This window comes from Lissotriton helveticus, chromosome 3_1 (genome assembly GCF_964261635.1).
Source record: "Lissotriton helveticus chromosome 3_1, aLisHel1.1, whole genome shotgun sequence".
In the NCBI taxonomy this organism is placed as follows: domain Eukaryota; kingdom Metazoa; phylum Chordata; class Amphibia; order Caudata; family Salamandridae; genus Lissotriton; species Lissotriton helveticus.
Genome location: NC_136061.1, coordinates 1,203,282,971 through 1,203,300,453, shown reverse-complemented (window position 1 = coordinate 1,203,300,453; position 17,483 = coordinate 1,203,282,971).

Genomic DNA, 17,483 nt, shown 5'->3' with positions numbered 1-17,483 from the left:
CATTTCCAGCGGGTGTGGGTACAGGTCCCATGGAGGCGAGCTGAAGTTTTAGCCCTTAAACAGACATTACCTGATCCCCGTAAAAATCCCGCAGGGTATTACAAAGAGTTGTCACAGACTGCAGGGTCATGTATCATGAATTTAGCCGATATCGATATGTTATTTGGGAATGTTGTTCCACAGCCTTTATGGGGTAAGATTCGTCATACAGATCATGATCAGGAGTTAGGTGACTCATGGGCTAATATTGCTGCTGCAGATGCTCGACAAGTTGATGGTGCTAAGCCTGAGCCTTTAGTAGCTGAACTTCCTGGTAAAATAATTGATTACATGAAAACGATAATGCCTGCAATACGTGTAAATTGGGATAAGTTGTCTGCATGTAAGCAGAAGAAAGATGAAACAGTCTCAGATTTCTTCACCAGGTTTGAATAGACTTTTGTCGACCACAGTGGTCAAGATATGAGCACAGAAGGTGGTCAGCGTTTGTTCGTCGATAAATTTGTGCACAATCTGCTTCCCGAGTTGTGTAAGAAGTTGAAAGATTCAGAGAGTTCTTGGGCAGTTTCCTCCTCAGCACAGATATTGGCTACTGCACAGTATTACGAAAATCGAGACAAAGACGAGAAAGATAGAGCAGAAAAGAAAACTAAAGAGTTGAAAACAAAGGTTTTGTTACAGCAAGCATATCCGCCACGTGGTGGTGGTGGCCAGAATAGTGGTGGTCAAAATAATAGTGGTCAGAGTAACTATCAGAATAATTATCAGCAGCCTCAACAGTATCAGAGGAACTCGCAGAGAGTCGAGTATACTCAACCACGTGTCCCTGTAGGCCCCAATCAGTGTTCATATTGTAAGGAAGAGGGTAATTTCAAGTATAGTTGTCCTATTTTATTACAGCGTGCAAATGGTGCTTCTGGTGTAAGAGGTCGAGGTGTTCAACAAGCGTCTAGAGGTAGAGGACGTGGAAATTTCCCCCAGAACACACAGTCTCTTCCACCTCAAATTTCTATGAATAGGTTCGATCAGCAGAATAACGCATCTGGTAGGACAGCTCAGTACTATGCTGATGATTACTATACAGAAGATGAGCATTGGGAAGGTAATGATTGCTAGGACAGCCATAGACAAAGAGAGGGAGTTGTTTCAGTTCCAGTAGATCAGAGTGGACCTTACGTTGAGGTGATTACATCAGGTGTATCAGAACCTTTTCTGTTGGATACTGGTGCTACAAAGAGTTCTATTATGCACTCCAAACTCCCTGGCGCACCTTTGTCTGGCGAAATGAATGTTTCTGTAGGTTTTTCTGGCGCCCCAGTTAGAAATCCGATTTCGGACCCTTTGTCCCTTTCTGTTGGACCTTGCGAATTTGAAGCACCCCTTATTCTGACAACAGGTTGTGGTGAAAACTTGCTAGGATTAGATTTGCTAAAAAGATTGTACGAGACTTTTTACTGTTCTCCTTCTGGAGTACAACTTACACTGGGTAAGAAAGTGGTTTCTCCAATGTATTTGTCGAGAGACAAACTTCCAACAGAATTGTCATCTCTCCCTAATATTCTTTGGGCTACTGGTCCTAATGATGTAGGTCTTTTGGAAATACCACCATATGTTGTAACATTGAAAGCCAATGTTAGAATGCCACGAATTCCCCAATACAAAATCTCTAGTGAAGGTAAAAAAGCTTTGCTAGCGATCGTTTACGATCTAATTGAGAAAGATGTGATTGAAGAGACAAGAGGCAACGTTTGCAATAGTCCTGTTCTGCCTGTTTTTAAGCGAACTGACCCTTCCCAGCCACCTGTTTACAGATTCGTGATTGATCTTAGAGAGGTCAATAAAATAGTTGTACCACAATTTCCAGTTGTCCCCGACATTACTGCCCTATTGACTATGATTCCAGCTTCTGCCACCTGGTTTTCGGTGATTGACTTGAAGAATGCTTTCTTCAGCATCCCGATTGCTGAGGAGAGCAGGGATATTTTTGGTTTCAGTTTAGGAGGTCGCAGCTTCCGCTTTAAATGAGCTCCACAGGGCTACTGTGAAAGTCCATCAATATATAGTCAAGCTTTAAAAACAGAGCTTGATACAATTGTTTTACCTGAGGGTGCTACCCTTATTCAGTATGTGGATGATTTGCTTATTGCTGCAGATACTGAGGAAATCTGTAAAGAAGCCACATTGTCATTGTTGCGTCATTTGTGTGATTTGCACCACAAAGTGTCTCTCTCAAAATTGCAATACTGTCGACAAGAAGTGACCTACTTAGGTCATCTCTTATCGAAGGAGGGAAGGAAACTGACCCCAAAAAGAATTCAGGCAATAGCGAAATTGAGTATGCCAAAAACACAGAGAGAAGTGCATGCTTTCTTGGGCATTACATCGTACTGTAGACAATGGATACCAATGTTTTTGTTATTAGCCAAACCTTTGGTGGCATTAACGTGTAAAGATACACCCAATCCCATTCCTTGGTCTGAAGAGTGTCAGAAAAGTTTTTCTGAATTACGCACAGCATTATGTTCGGCTCCTGTGTTGGGTACCCCCAACTACAGTAAGCCCTTTACATTGAATGTCCATGAGAAGGAAGGTTGTGCATTGTCAGTGTTGACTCAGTTGTTTGGGGAAAAACAGCGTCCATGTGCATATTTTTCGTCGACTTTGGATCCAGTAGCTAGAGCATTGCCAAGTTGTTTAAGAGCCACAGCGGCAGCAGCTGTTTCTATTCGACAGTCTGCTGGTCTAGTAATGAATAATATGCTAGTCGTGATGGTCCCACATGCAGTAGACACGTTGTTAAATAGAACCAAGACACAGCACTTAACTAGTGCTCGATTGTCAGGTTATGAATTAACTTTGTTAGCGAGTCATGTGCACATAAAAAGGTGCAACACTTTAAACCTAGCTACGTTGTTGCCAATTGTAGAGGAATTAGATGCTTCAGAACAGCATGATTGTTTTCTTAGAACAGAAGAAGAAACGAAAGGGAGAGTAGATCTCTACGATACTCCTCTTGCTGAATGTGATGGTACATTGTGGGTGGATGGTTCATGCTTCAAGCTCCCGAATGGTGACACGACTGCAGCATAGGCTGTCACGACTTTGCATACAATTGTTGAAGCTGCACGTATTCCACATAATTCAGCTCAAGCAGCAGAGTTGATTGCACTTACAAGAGCATGTGTGTTGTCAAAAGGAATGAAAGTGACTGTCTATACCGACAGTCATTATGCATTTGGTGTGGCTCACAGTTTTGGACGATTGTGGAGAGAACTTGGGTTCCTGACTTCGCATGGAGCTAAGATTCAGCATGGTCAGTTGGTGAATGAGCTTCTTGAATCACTGACCATGCCTCTGCAAGTGGCGATTGTGAAATGTAGTGCTCACAAGAAGGTGACTGATGATGTTGGTCGTGGAAATGCATTTGCTGACGAAATCGCGAAAGAAACTGCAAGGAATGTGATGAGCCGAATGTATGTTGCAGGCCCTGCAATATGGGTTGGTGATGTTGGAATGTGTGAGGACACGATAGAGAGTGTGAAGTCTATTCAAGCTGAGGCTACAGAGAAAGAGTTGAGCATGTGGAGAGAAAGTACGGGTAGAATGGATGCAAATGGCTGTTGGATTGAATTGTCAGAGCATCAGAGATGGTTGTTACCCGATGCATATGTGCTTGCAGTGGTTACAATGGGTCATGGAATGGCTCATATCAGCGTGAAAGGGATTTGCAAGTTGTTGGCTCCAGTATGGCAAAATGCAGGAATTCCCAAGTGTGCAGAGAATGTTGTCAAGAATTGCATGGTGTGTCTGAAACACAATCCTGGTAGGGGAACCCCAACTCCAGCTGGTCATTTTGCACCTCCTACGTATCCGTTCGAGGTTTTGCAGCTAGATTTCATTCACATGGAGAGGTGCAACAATTTAAAATACGTACTCGTTGTTGTTTGTGCCTTCTCAAGATGGGTGGAAGCCTATCCCCTAAAAGACAACACTGCCTTATCCACAGCCAAAGCCCTTGTGAAAGAGTACTTCTCCAGATTTGGAATGCCTAGGATGGTCTGGAGTGATAATGGGAGTGAATTTGTGGGTCGAGTGATGAAGAGAGTGTGTGAAGGGCTAGGTATTCAACAAAGGTTCCACGCTGCAAATCACCCCCAATCAGCTGGATTAGTAGAATGTTACAATGGCACGCTTAAGTTAAAACTAGCCAAAATTAAAGCGAGCACAGGTCTTAAATGGCCTGATGCTCTACCCTTAGCACTCCTATACCCTAGAATGACTGTGCATTCACGAGTGAAACTTAGTCCCTATGAAATTGTCTTTGGCCGCCCGGCCAACATATGGGGAGTGCCAAGGCCCACTAAGTTCAGCGAACTGGAACACCCTGTTTTGCTTGATTATCTGTATGAATTGACAGCTAAATTGCGTGTTTTGCATCAACAGGTTCACGACACCCTGCCTCCGGTCTCCGAGACTCCAGGTCACGCAATCGACCCTGGTTCCTGGGTCCTCGTCAAGAACTTCCAGAGAACCAAAAACGACCAGCCCAGGTGGACCGGACCGCACCTCGTCCTTCTTTCCACGAGATCAGCAGTTCGAGTGGAGGGGAAGGCGAACTGGATCCACGGGATCCATTGCAAACGGATACCTCTGCCTCTGCCATATGACCAGTGGGTCCAGAAGGGTGTCGCCGACTCAGAAACTGAAACCGTGCCGCGTTTTCTGCCCTTCAGTGATGCACGAGTAAAAGGAACACTTACTGAACAAGAGAACGATAAACTTTTGCAACCAGCTGTATCACCCTCAATTCCATTAGACACTACAGAACCTGAACTCTTGTTCCAAGATAACACTATACCAGGAAAACAACGATATAATTTGAGGCCGAGACCTATGGACAAATAAACATAATTCTTTTTCCTTCCAAGCACTATTTTTGAAAGTGCAGCTCTCCCATCTGAGAAACTTGCTTATTTTTGTTTTTCGAACCGCCATCCGGGTTCCGCTGCTAGGGCCGCGATTGCCCAAAGTCTTTGGGGTGCAGCTGACGACGTTAGGTCGGCAGTTCTGGTTGGTCTAAGGGAGTTGCCCTGGACTGACAGAAGCATTCCTTAGCAGAATCAACCTCCCATCGCGGGCAGCACTTTAGGGAGGATGGAGTTTCTCGAGATGGAGAGACCTGCCAAGGAAATGAACTTTAAACACAAGATTTGTAAAATAATGACAAAGAAAAGCTTTTTGATATTGTGCATTTTTATGCTATTCAGTGTGATGATATTTTTAATAAGTTATGTGTTATTCTCTTTTCGAGTAACATTTGCACCCACTACACCGCCCATACCTCCTCCTTCTACTGTTTCCCCACACTCTTTTCAACCCCTTCCTGAACACGAATCAGTTAGGAGACTAGAGTTTATTAATAACTCCTTTGTTCAGCTCTTGCACCAACACCAACTTGTAATGAACACGACTAACTGTTGGGTGTGTGGTCTTATACCTCACACAACGGATAAAGGTATTCCTTATCTGGTTCTGCCCTTCAGCCACAATGGTTCTGTATGGGCATACAGAACAATGTTCATATATGCACATGAAGTCTACCCCCTACGTTCTGTAACAGACAATCCTAAAAATAGTGCTCTAGTTAAGGGTATAGTAGACATGATTAAGGAAGGTATTTCTTATGAGACTATCCCGAGAGATGAGACACTAGTATACATAGGATGGAACATAACCGGATATGGAGCTACTCTGAGTGAGAAACAGCAAGCTAAGAGATCTTCCCTGATTTGGATTGTACCCCATCAGGGTCATCTGTGTCTGCAAGGTAATGGCACGAATCCCAGAGCTCAGTTAGGGAAGAGTATCTGCACTAAAACGTATGTTTTTGCTGCCCAGACTTCCCCTTCGTTTTTAGCAGCTAAGGGTACCTATTTCATCTGCCATGATAGAGCCTATACATGGTTGCCCCCTGACTTTTCGGGCTCATGTTTTGTTTCGTTCCTGTTGCCTCCCACCTACACAGCAGCGGCAGATTGCCACAAGACAAGGATAGTTAGAGGTGCCTTGAGTCAAGAAGACACTGCAGGACAAGAATTTGGGGACTTCGTAAAGGATTTTCTGCCGTTCTGGGGACCGATGGCTAACAGCAGGAACATAAGGCAATTGACAAGGGTGGTTGAATCCACCGTGATTGAAACTGCTGGTGCCCTTAGTAACTTTACTGCTGAGCTCCAGTCGGATCGACTTATGACCCCTCAGAACAGGGTCGCATTAGATGTCATACTTGCAGACCGAGGTGGGGTATGTAGATTGATCCAATCGAGTTGCTGTGTTTTCATTCCAGATAACGCTCCAACAGTGTACCAGGCCATCTCTAAACTGCATAAGATTTCCGAATCTATTCATGTGGATAAAGGAGATTGGTCTTTAATGGGATGGTTCTGGGAACTGATATCCGCCTGGGGATGGAAAATTCTGATGGTCATTGGGATGGCCTTAGCCATTCTTTTCCTGTTCTGTCTGTGCGTGCAGTGTGCTCCTGCAATATGTGGCCTCTGTGCTGCATCATGTGTAAGGAAACCTGTATCAAGAGACGAGCTAAGTACTAGAATGATGTTACAGCAACATCTCAATGACTTTAGGAATATAGACCTGGACTCAGATTAGCATGAGATTAGGTTAAATTGCCTATGTAAGGGCAAAAGGAGGGTTTGTGGTTCTGAAAATTCTGAACTCGTGAATAAAACTTTGTCGTAGCATGACGATTTTTATATCAAAAGACCGAAAATGGCTAGTACACTATGTACAAGCATTTTTGTCATATTCCAGTGACGATTTCACCTCGAAATCGTCATTTTCGTCTTGAACCCTTGGCTTCCATTTTGTATATGGCAGCCATTTTGTGAGTTGCCCTTTACATAGGCTCATGATACAGCTAAATTCGATTCCAAAGGACACGTACACCTTAATTGACTTTCCTGTGACCTGGGCAAGTTGGAACCATTGCCCCAGGCCGAACCTGTTTGGTCAGTTCCTCTCCCAGTGGCCGAATGAGATAGCATCAAGGCACAACAGGCCATAATCCCATTGCATCGCACACACCCTGCCGAATCTTGCTCACACCTGTCCCTGCTCTTTTCTCTCACTTGCTTTATGATGGGGAGGTGCCCGTTTTTATTGGGGGTCCACCGATATCTGATGAAATGTTGGGCCTTGCCGGATGATTTGTTGTGGGCTGGACGAAGTGAAATATGGACATGTCATCATGACTCTGTTTTTCCTTTGTAACAAAGAATGTGAATAGTGTACTGTAAATTCGAAGAATGTTTGCCTAAAGCACAATATTTTGTATAAAAAGAGAAGCCTGACTTTGTAAGTTTGAGCAGTCTCCTGAGAATATACATCCCGTGTGTTGTACTTCTAGGACGCTTGTTACCTTGGTTGCAGCCAATAAAATCGATCCTTGACTTCACCTAGAAGACTCTGAGTTTCTGTGGTCTGAATCAGGAAAGAACCTGAGGTATTTGGGTGTACCCTGGCACCGCTGGGTTACCGGTTTGGCACCGGTTCTGAAAAACCCAGTACCTCACCACTCCATGTACCTCCCTACAGTAGGACTGAATATGTGCGCATTCCCAGATAATGTGCAGAAAAGTGCCCACATGTCCACAGCGCCTACGACAGTCCCCCGTGATTGCTCTTCTCATTTGCACCAGTTTAGGCCCTGTCATATATATCCTTTGTAGGGTTTTAAGTTGTACTAGTCGCAGTCTTGCTGGAATCGCCACCACTTTAGGAGACGACACAGCTTACTGCCAGTCCTCGTCATCCATCTCAATGTCATCTGCCACCCATTTTTGTCGTAGCATTGCGAGAGGATCTTCCATGTTTTAACTTAATTTGTTATAGATCAGCGAGGTAGTCTTGTCTGGGAGGTGTCCGTCTGATAACCTACTTTCCAACGGGGAGGACTCAGGGGGGTGGACCCCCTGGGAAAGACTGAGCGCAGGGCCTGTCGTACCTGCATATAAGAAAATGCTCTATGTCCGCCAGTTCATGTTGACCTTGGAGGGCGGCAAACAATTTTATATCACCCCTCTCTCATAGGTCTTGGATGCGAGAGATGCCAATCATATCTCACTTATGAAATCTCTTTGTTGTCCACAGGTTTCCCAGTTGCACAGAATCCCATAGGGGGTGGCCAACGTCAGTTTACCCTCCCATCCCAGGGACCTGTTGGCAGCATGCCAAACGGTTGTCGAGTGCCCAGTAGGGCCTGTCAGTGGAGGCCGGTCAGGTTTTGAATATAGCGACCTATTATAATTCCCTCCCGGGAGAAGCCATCTGTCCATTCAGTAGCCTGGAACCTCAGGGTCCCCGTAGGTGCCATGATTATTAGCAGCCATATGAGCCGCCCAATAATATTTCCTGATGTCAGGGAGAGCGATGCCTCCATCGTACCATTTCAAGGTGAGTTTTCTAAGAGCTATACGTGGTGTTCCATTCCATAATAACTCTCTCTGGAGGTGCTCGATTTCTCTAAAATAGGCAAGAGGGACAGCGTCAAGCGAGTTTTGTAGGGCGTAGAGGAAGCGGGGGAGGGACATCATTTTAAAAAGGGCGGCCTTGCCCAGGAGGGATAGCGGGAGAGTTACCCAACTGGCTATATCACGTTTTAGGCGCTGAGGGAGGGGGTGGGGGGGTGAGGAGGGGGGAGGAGATGATTGTAGCTGAGTGTGGGGTCTAGGGAGAAGAATATTCCTAGATATGTTAACCCTGTGGTGCTGACTTGAATTTGACTGTTACAGGGTAGGGCTGGTATTTCCCCGTGGAGGGGATACAGGTGAGACTTAGTCCAGTTAATCGTGAACCCTGAATATCTCCCAAACACTGCCAATATATCCAGTAAAGTAGTCAAAGTTTTTTGGGGATCGGTTAGATAGAGCAGTACGTCATTGGCGTAAAGCGATATGCGGTCCTCCCAATCTGGTGACCATCGAAATCCACCTATTACCGGGTCCTGCCGGATCCAGGCCACAAGTGGTTCTAGTGCTAATGTAAATAGGAGGGGGGAAAGCGGGCATCCCTGATGGGTGCCCCGGCTCAAAGCGAATTTGTCCAACTGTTTGTTATTAACCACTACCCGTGCCAATGGTGCCGTGTATAAGAGGCGCACCCACCGAATGAACTCGGAACCAAACCCCAGCTTCTGAAGCACTGCAAAGAGATAAGGCCATTCGATCATAGCGAACGCCAAGGTGGCATCTCAGGAGACCAAAATAGCCAAAAGAAGCTTTATTGGATTTAAATGTTAAATCATGAAAGCACAGTACATTAAAAAAAATATATGCATCATATCATATGTGTGCATTGGCAAACCATTTAAAATAACGTTCATTCAAGATAAAAGCTGCAGCATCCTTTCATACGCATCCATTAACACACAAGGGTTTATAGATATAATCATATCGCAATAAAGAAGGAAGAGGCGTTACCTTGTTTTTCTGTATCTAACCACCCCTTTCACGTATTTGATAAAACAATCATTGTCTCAAGCCTTACATTTTTAAGATAGGTGTGACAGGGCGGCGGGGCCAGGGAGTGACAATGCTGTTGTACACGCAGACGGCTGGTCTGCTCTACCGTTGACCCCCCTTTCTGTTGTCCTTATACAGACTGATGCCTATGCTGACGTACCTGGGGAGTGGTGGTCGGCTGTCCCGCGGAAACCCCCTGTCACCCCTGCATTGACTGATGACCCTGGCCTGCAGGAATGGGGCACAAAGGAGACCGATAGTATGTGGAACTTTGCTCCGGTAGAAGAACACGGCCCCTTTAACTGCGGACTACACGACGGCGTGGCCACGCCCCCTGCGTGCATCGAGGAGTCAAATGCCGGAAGAGAGAAGGAGACGGCGGACGGCGTTTCCCTGGAGGCGGAAGGTGTGTTGGAGTGGAGACGGAGAGCAGTGGAGTCGAGTGTTGGAAGCGGAGGTGGAGCGTGTGGAAGGAGCCCAGCTGAGAGCGACAAGCCAGGAAGCCACCGATTTGGCGCTTCGCCCTGCCACGGTCCCACGGGAGGAGCGTGGCTGGACAAGGTACGGGGTACTGTGGCTGGCTCGGTGGGGAGGAGCGGCCCGAAGAAACCGAGAGCCCCAGTGTAAATATTGTACAGTCAGGAATTTCCCCATCCCTTCACGAGCACATCGAACGGCTGTTGTTAACTGAGCACTTGGTTTCCCTCACTCCCTGGGCCCTTGCAAGTCGTGCACGGACATCCCAGTGATTGTGCCTTCTCTTTTTCTTTCCTTTCCGGGACGCCTCCGGACGAGTCTACACTCCTGTACCAGAGGGCGACGGCATCACCTTCCCTCCATACCGACGGGAGTGTCTCGATACCCTACATCATTCTGGAGAATTCAGGATTTACAAGAGGTGTCAGGACGGAGACCTCAGACTTTGCCAAACTAAGAGTGTCCTCTAAAAGGCGCAAAGCATACTTAAAAATAAAACCTTCTTTAAGAGCACTCTTCCCTGACTCTGCATCTTTGGATCCCACCCCCCTGGCTTCTGCTGCGTCTTCCCCAGCGTTCCCCGAGCCTGCCCCTTTACAATAGGCAAGCTCCATCTTTTCCATAGTAGTTTATAAAATGTACAGAAAAACATAATGTGAATGGTGGTCTGGGTAGATATATCGTCGCATGGGCAGAGGCCTAAAGAGCGTGACCAGTCTTTCATGTTTGGGAATGTGACCATTCTAAAAAAAGTTGCTTAAGCAAAGGCATGTCAATAGCATCCTGTCATAATTCCCCTTCACATTTAGTAGATGGTTGTATCCCCGGTTGTATCAATAACATTTGATTCTCTCTAACAGACGGTTTGATGATGTTATGGGAAAGTCTGCTAGTCTCCAGGAAGTTCATGCAAGCAGGTTTTAAAACTTTCCTTGGGATTGTGGTGATGCTAATTGGGTTGGAGAAATATTCAGGGCATCCCAGGTCAACAATGAAGTTTTTTAACGTAGTTGATCTATGGGATACGGGATACCCGCTGCAGTTTCAGGTAGTCATTTATCACATCCCGATTAAGGCCAGTGGCTGTGTTGTCCATATCTTGTGCCATAGTAGGACCGACTGTATTTTAAATAAGTCGGCTAAGTATGGCATTGCCAGTTTAGGATGTCAAATGTACGTGGCCGCACTATTCGGGGCTGCTAAAAGATATCTTATAAACTCGTTCTCAAATAACTGCGCGGTTCTGCATTTACATGGCCCCAAATTCTGGCTCCGTACATGGCTGTTGAGATACATTTAACTTTGTAAATTTTTATGAATTCGCCAATAGGTCGCTTTCCTAGTTTTCTTGCGAAGTTTACCAGAGCTCCTGTGGCTATAGCAAATAACAATGTTCTCGATGTAATAGCATTTATCTACGAGCCCCTTTTTTCAAAAACAGTTCCTGGGTATGAAAAATAGCTGGCAAATTCAAGTTTTTTGTTGTTGATACAAATATCCCGGCACTTTACACTAGACTTGCCACATTTCATAACAAATGTTTTTGTGATGTTTACATTAAGATCTAGACTTGATATGTAGGTTACAAAGCTCGATACAACTTTATGCAGACCTATTTGCGTGTGGGATAATAAGATGGCATCGCCCGCATATAGTAGTGCTCCAATTGGTTGATTGCCAATGCAAGGTAGGTCCTGGCATCCCCTTGATAGTGTTGCGCCTAGACCGTTTATGTACAACGTGAAAAGGAAGGGGGCTAACACACACCCCTGCCTTACCCCCTTCCTAACAGGAAATTTGGAGCTACGCTCACCTACACTTCCATAGCAGACGCTTGCCTGTGCATCTTAGTACAGCTGCTGTAGAAAATTAATAAGTGGGGTTTCCACACCCAGGGACTCTAAAATGCTCCAAATTTCGTGCTGACTGACACAATCAAAAGCCGAGCTCAAGTCGACAAAACATAAAAAGAGATTTCCACGTTTGGCTGGTGTGTATTTTCCCCAAATCAGGCTTAGGTTTAGGCCTTGTTCCACAGTACCTAGTCCTTGACGGGATCCATACTGTAGTTCAGTAATTACTCCCATATCCTAGGCCCACATCTGCAATCTCTTTAAAATAATTCGCCCAGCCACTTTCACGAAAGAGTCCAGAAGTGAAATTGGTCTGTAGCAAGCCGGTTCATTGCGATCTGCTTTTTAAAGATAGGAACAAGTATGGATTCTGCCCAGGTTGGAATAAAACCTTGTTTGCAGAAAACCTTTAAAACTGATGTTAGTAGTGGGCCCCAAAGTAGGGGGCTAAATTTCTATAAATCCACAGGTATGCTGTCAGGGCCAGGGGCTTTGCCTCCCACGCTTGAATTAATAGCAAGTATCACTTTATCCACAGTAACATCAGTATAGATTGGAAGGTGGTTCACGGGCTGTGCTCTTAAGTCTGGACGTTGGATTTCGTTAACACTATCAAAATATAAGTTGGAAAAGTGAGTCACCCATTGGTCCTTTCCAATGGCAATCACAATAGTGAGTTTATTTTTAGGAGCCAGGAACGGGACATTCACGGCCTTCCAAAACCTTTGGTATCTTTTAGTTCGGTCGCTAGTTGGAGGGCCCGCCATGCTTCAGCCTCCTTGCGGTCTCTAAGTGGAATTCAATACCCTGTTCTTGTCATTTTTATTTCAGCCTGATCTCTAACTGGCTTATGTTGGGCAGTTTTTAGGGCTGCATAGGCTTTGGTGCAGTTGGTATCGAACCAGCCTTTCTTGATAGTGGGGGGCTTTTTATGTTCTATTAATAAATTCTTCTTTATTGCCAGTGATATTTTATGAAAGGAGTTAAAAATATCAGAGTCTGCAGCCGTCACGTCGAGACAGACTGCAAAATCAGATTTGCAGCAGCTTAAAAGTGACTTAGTTAGCGCTAGAGGATCCACTCCTGACCATTTAATTGTGTATCCATTGGATCTATTTACAGTGATGTCCTGTGCAGGGTATTTGGCCTGATATTTTATGTTTAACACTTTAGTTGGCATATCTAAGATAACACTAATGGGGAAGTGATCGCTGTAGGCAGCAGTGTGAGTTGTAAAGTTGTGTATTCTACTAGCATATCTATTAGAAACTAGCACATAGTGTATGGTAGAACACATCTCTCGTCCGTTGAAAGTGCTACTAAATGGTATAGGGGGTGAACATAATTCATTAGCAATGCCCATATCCGCAGAATACTTGATAATGTTTAGTTTGTCCCCGAGAAGGGAGTGCGAGAAATGGGTAATGTCATTCCCGTCTTCGGGTATTAGACCACAATTACCTCCTTCAGCATGAGGGCATAGACCACTGTTGAAATCCCCTCCCCAGATTACACAGATGTCCTTATTTATCTCTGTTTGCATTTTATTTGGTTCATTCTGTAGGTGCCTCAGAACTGTCTCTGTTTGTTCTGTGGGGAAATTATTGTAAAAGTGCAGGAGGACAGTTCAGTGTGAAATTTTAAAACATGGTAGTAGGTGCTTGATACCGAAAAATCAAATTTTTTAACATTCACCCTATAGACATCCCTTCTTCCTCCCATGGCTAGAAGGTACACCCGGGGTATGAAATGTTTATACCCGTTGATATGCTGTGCACTATCTACCCTGATTTCCTGAACGAACAGTATGTCATAAGCATCCACAAATTCCAAACAGGCAGGGTTGGAGAGTTTAGAGATTAGACCGGTGACGTTCCAGAACAAGATTTTACTTGAGCAAGTCCTGCTCTCTCCTCGATTACTATCCAGATGATTGGATTCAACGTTAAATACGCTAGGATGATGAGCGGCACAATTCAATGAATTTGGGGGAGAAATGCTTATGTTTGTCATATTTGTACCCTTCTCTTTGTTGCTATGCTCATTACTATCACAGTCAGCTATTATGTTGGTCAGGTCTATTACTTGTGGCCTTGAGTTAGGGCGAGTAGAGGTGATCTATATATCCTTTGAACAGTTTATCTCAATATTGTAAGATTCCTTGTGGTCAATGGGTGTTAATTCAAGGCATGCTTTACCTTGATCTGGTCTAAGTCTGCACAGCTGTCCGTGGTAGTGAGTCAATCTATGTCCTCTAGTGATGGAAGTTTGTCACATCTATTCTGCTTTGGTATACTAAATGGGTGTTATGGGGCACCTTTGGAGACTGTCCGCTGGAAATAGTGCTGCATTTTGTTTGTAGGGGTATAAAAGTAACCGAGGGGCAGTACATTAATTTCCCTGTTAGTAACATAGTCACTGCCAAGTCTGGAAAGGATCTCGCATGTCAGTTTAGGCATTCTAAATGTGAGAATTATGCAGTCACCAGGAAGTGTCTTATCCCCTTTCCCTACCCATCCCACTCTTCTCGCCATCTTAAATGCTCCAAACAGAGCCGGTGTTGTTCCGGTTTTGGTGCCTTGATTCTCAATGCTTCCCATGTTTCGTCCACCTGCGAGGTAATTGTGGGACATTTGCTAGAACAATAGTGTAGGGGGTAGCCTCCGGCGGCAGGTTCAATCTAATACCTTCCTTCTCCATGCGCATTATACGGGGGGAGTCGTAGGCAGATTTAATCTAGCCTCAATACAGAAAGTTACTCCTCTATGGTTAAAGCTGTGGTCCCACTTGTTGCCTACAGATGTATTTGCTGGGCCTTGGGCATTTTCAACCTGGGCGGACGGGACAACCTTTGCTGGTCCTACTGTAGGGTTTGGAGTGTTATTCAACAGATTATTGGGGAGTACACCATGACTAGTTCTCAGGAGGTCTTTAATAGCTGTTACCCTGATCAGCAGTTTCTCTAGGGCTTCTAACCTAAGGCAAATTGTATCGTAATCTTCCTTATGACTATTTTTGCGAGAGGTCAAAGCTGATGGCCCTGTTCCCCCTTAACTGATTTGTGTTTGTTGTTACTTTTCTTTTGCTTTCTCCCTGCAGCCTTGGGGTTAATTGGGGATGTGTCAGAGTCCAGGGTCACTGGTGTTGCATCTGGGTTTCTTGGGCGCTTCGATGGAAGTAGGATCTCGCGTTCCTGATCGTAATACATAAATATGATCAGACGCACACACCCTTTTGCATGAATAGAAAGATTTTGTGTAACGATGTATTCAGGGTGAGGAGGACATGGGTCCACGTGCTCGGGGTTTGTAGGCCCGTAGATTTCTCACTCGCCCTGATACCCTGGTTTAACAAAACTTCCACAAAATGTATGTGTTTCTCTATGGCTCCCATTGCCCCGGAAAGGTATTTCATAAGGGGATTCTGAGACCCCCTGGCCACCCTTGATGTAGTTTCTGCTTTTCTTTTTCCCATAATATCTTCCTTCCTGGGCCAGAGCCAACTCTATATGTTTGGAGTCCCACCCCACGATTATGCTAATGTAAACCCACACTGATAGATCCAGCGACCCCAAGACTTTGGGGACGAAGAATAAACAAGCAACAAAATTTAACACACTGAATGATGAAATAAGCCCCACCGGTGGGCACGAGAAAAAAGTTAGTTTGTATTAGTCTCTATATCATAAGGATTCAGTAATACAAGTAGAAAGTTGGAGATGGTAGCACAGTAGCTGCACAGTTCTTTGTCAACTGACCAGGCTCCGCTATTCTTATAGGTGCCACGTGTTCCCCAACATGGGTACGTATAATTGGAGCTACAGACAGAATAGCGTCCCAAATTAAACTGCTGGTACTAGGGGACTCACCTTCCTGTTGTATGATCCTTGCGGTGGATGTTAATGGTGCGGCCCAGCCCGGCCTCGTTCGGTCTAGGACGTGCTAAGACGGGGTGAGCCCCTCCCCTCTCCAACAGAAAGCCAAGGGAGCAACTACAAAGTGCTCCATGCAAGTGTCCAAGGGCGGGGTGGGGGAGAAAGCGCTCACTACTCTGTCCGGTTCTGCAACAGCCTCGTTAAAAACGCAACCCGCACTGCGGGGCTACTCAGTTTGTTAAGTAGCACTCCTGCGCTCGGTAACTGGTGCCGGTGAGAGCCCCCCCCTCTCCAACAAAAAGCTAAGGGAGCAACTACAAAGTGCTCCATGCAAGTGTCCAAGGGCGGGGGTGGGGGAGAAAGCGCTCACTGCTCCGTCCGGTTCTGCAACAGCCTCGTTAAAAACGCAACCCGCACTGCGGGGCTACTCAGTTGATTAAGTAGCACTCCTGCGCTCGGTAACTGGTGCCGGTGAGAGCCCCTCCCCTCTCTAACAGAACGTCAAGGGAGCATCTACAAAGTTCTCGTGCATGTGTCCAAGGGTAGGGGAGAAAGTGCTCAGTGCTCCGTCCGGTTCTGTAATAGCCTCGTTAAAAATGCATTCATAAGATCCAGGGTTATGAGGAAATGACCTGCTGGAAAGAGAGAAATAATCCCCTGGAGCATCCATATTTTAAATCTGATGCTCTGAATAAATTTGTGGATATGCTTAAAATTGATGACTAGACGATAATCCCCTGTGTACTTTGGAACAAGAATACAATTGAGTACACCTCTTGCACTATTTCTTCCTTGGGCACTGGCTCAATGGCTCCTTTTTTTCCTGAAAAGACAGAACTCCCGCCAACAAAGCCTTCTTTTTGACTGAGAGTCTGGGTATTGGAGTATATATAGTCCCAGTACAAGTTGGATCTGAGAGGAACTCTAACTGATAACCTCTACTGATAACCTGAAGATCCCAATGATCCATTGTTATCAGTTTCCACTGTGAAAAGAATTGCTGACTCTGACTTCTGATTCCTAATAAAGAGTCTATCTGGCACTGATCTCTTCTAGTAAGGGCAGACAATCAGATTCATTTTGAATAGCCAAAAATAAACTCTTGGGGCCCGATGTAGGTAATCCCAGATTACCGATTCTTAAATACGGAATCATACTGATTCGGTATTTAAGAACAGGCAAATGGGATGTAGGTAATTTTACCGAAAAAATTACCGAATCGGTAAGTTTCAGTAATTACCTAATCTGTAAATACCGATTCGGTAATTGCCCGGTATTTAAGGATTCGGTAAAAGGGGGAACATTGAAGGGTGGCAGGGTGTCACTTTGACACCCTGTTGCACCCCTCAATTGTGTATGGGTGCACATGTTGCAGACATACATGCCCTAAGGGCATGTATGTCTGCAACATGGCACTGTTGGAAAAGAAAAAAAATGCTTTTTCCGAGGTTTTCATTATTTACCACCAACTTGTAGTTGGTGGTAAATAACGAATCCTAAAAGGGGAAAGGCACTCATTTGAGTGCTCCCTACATACCAAAATCGGTAATTTACCGATTCGTTATTTTAAGGAATCGGTAATACTGATTCCTTAAAATACCGATTCGGTAAATTACCGAATCAGTAAAATGCCCACCTACATCTAATTTTTCAAATACCGGTCGGTACCGGCCGAAATTACCGAATTTCGGCCGTTACCGACTGGTATTTGCCTACCTACATCTGGCCCTTAATATCTAT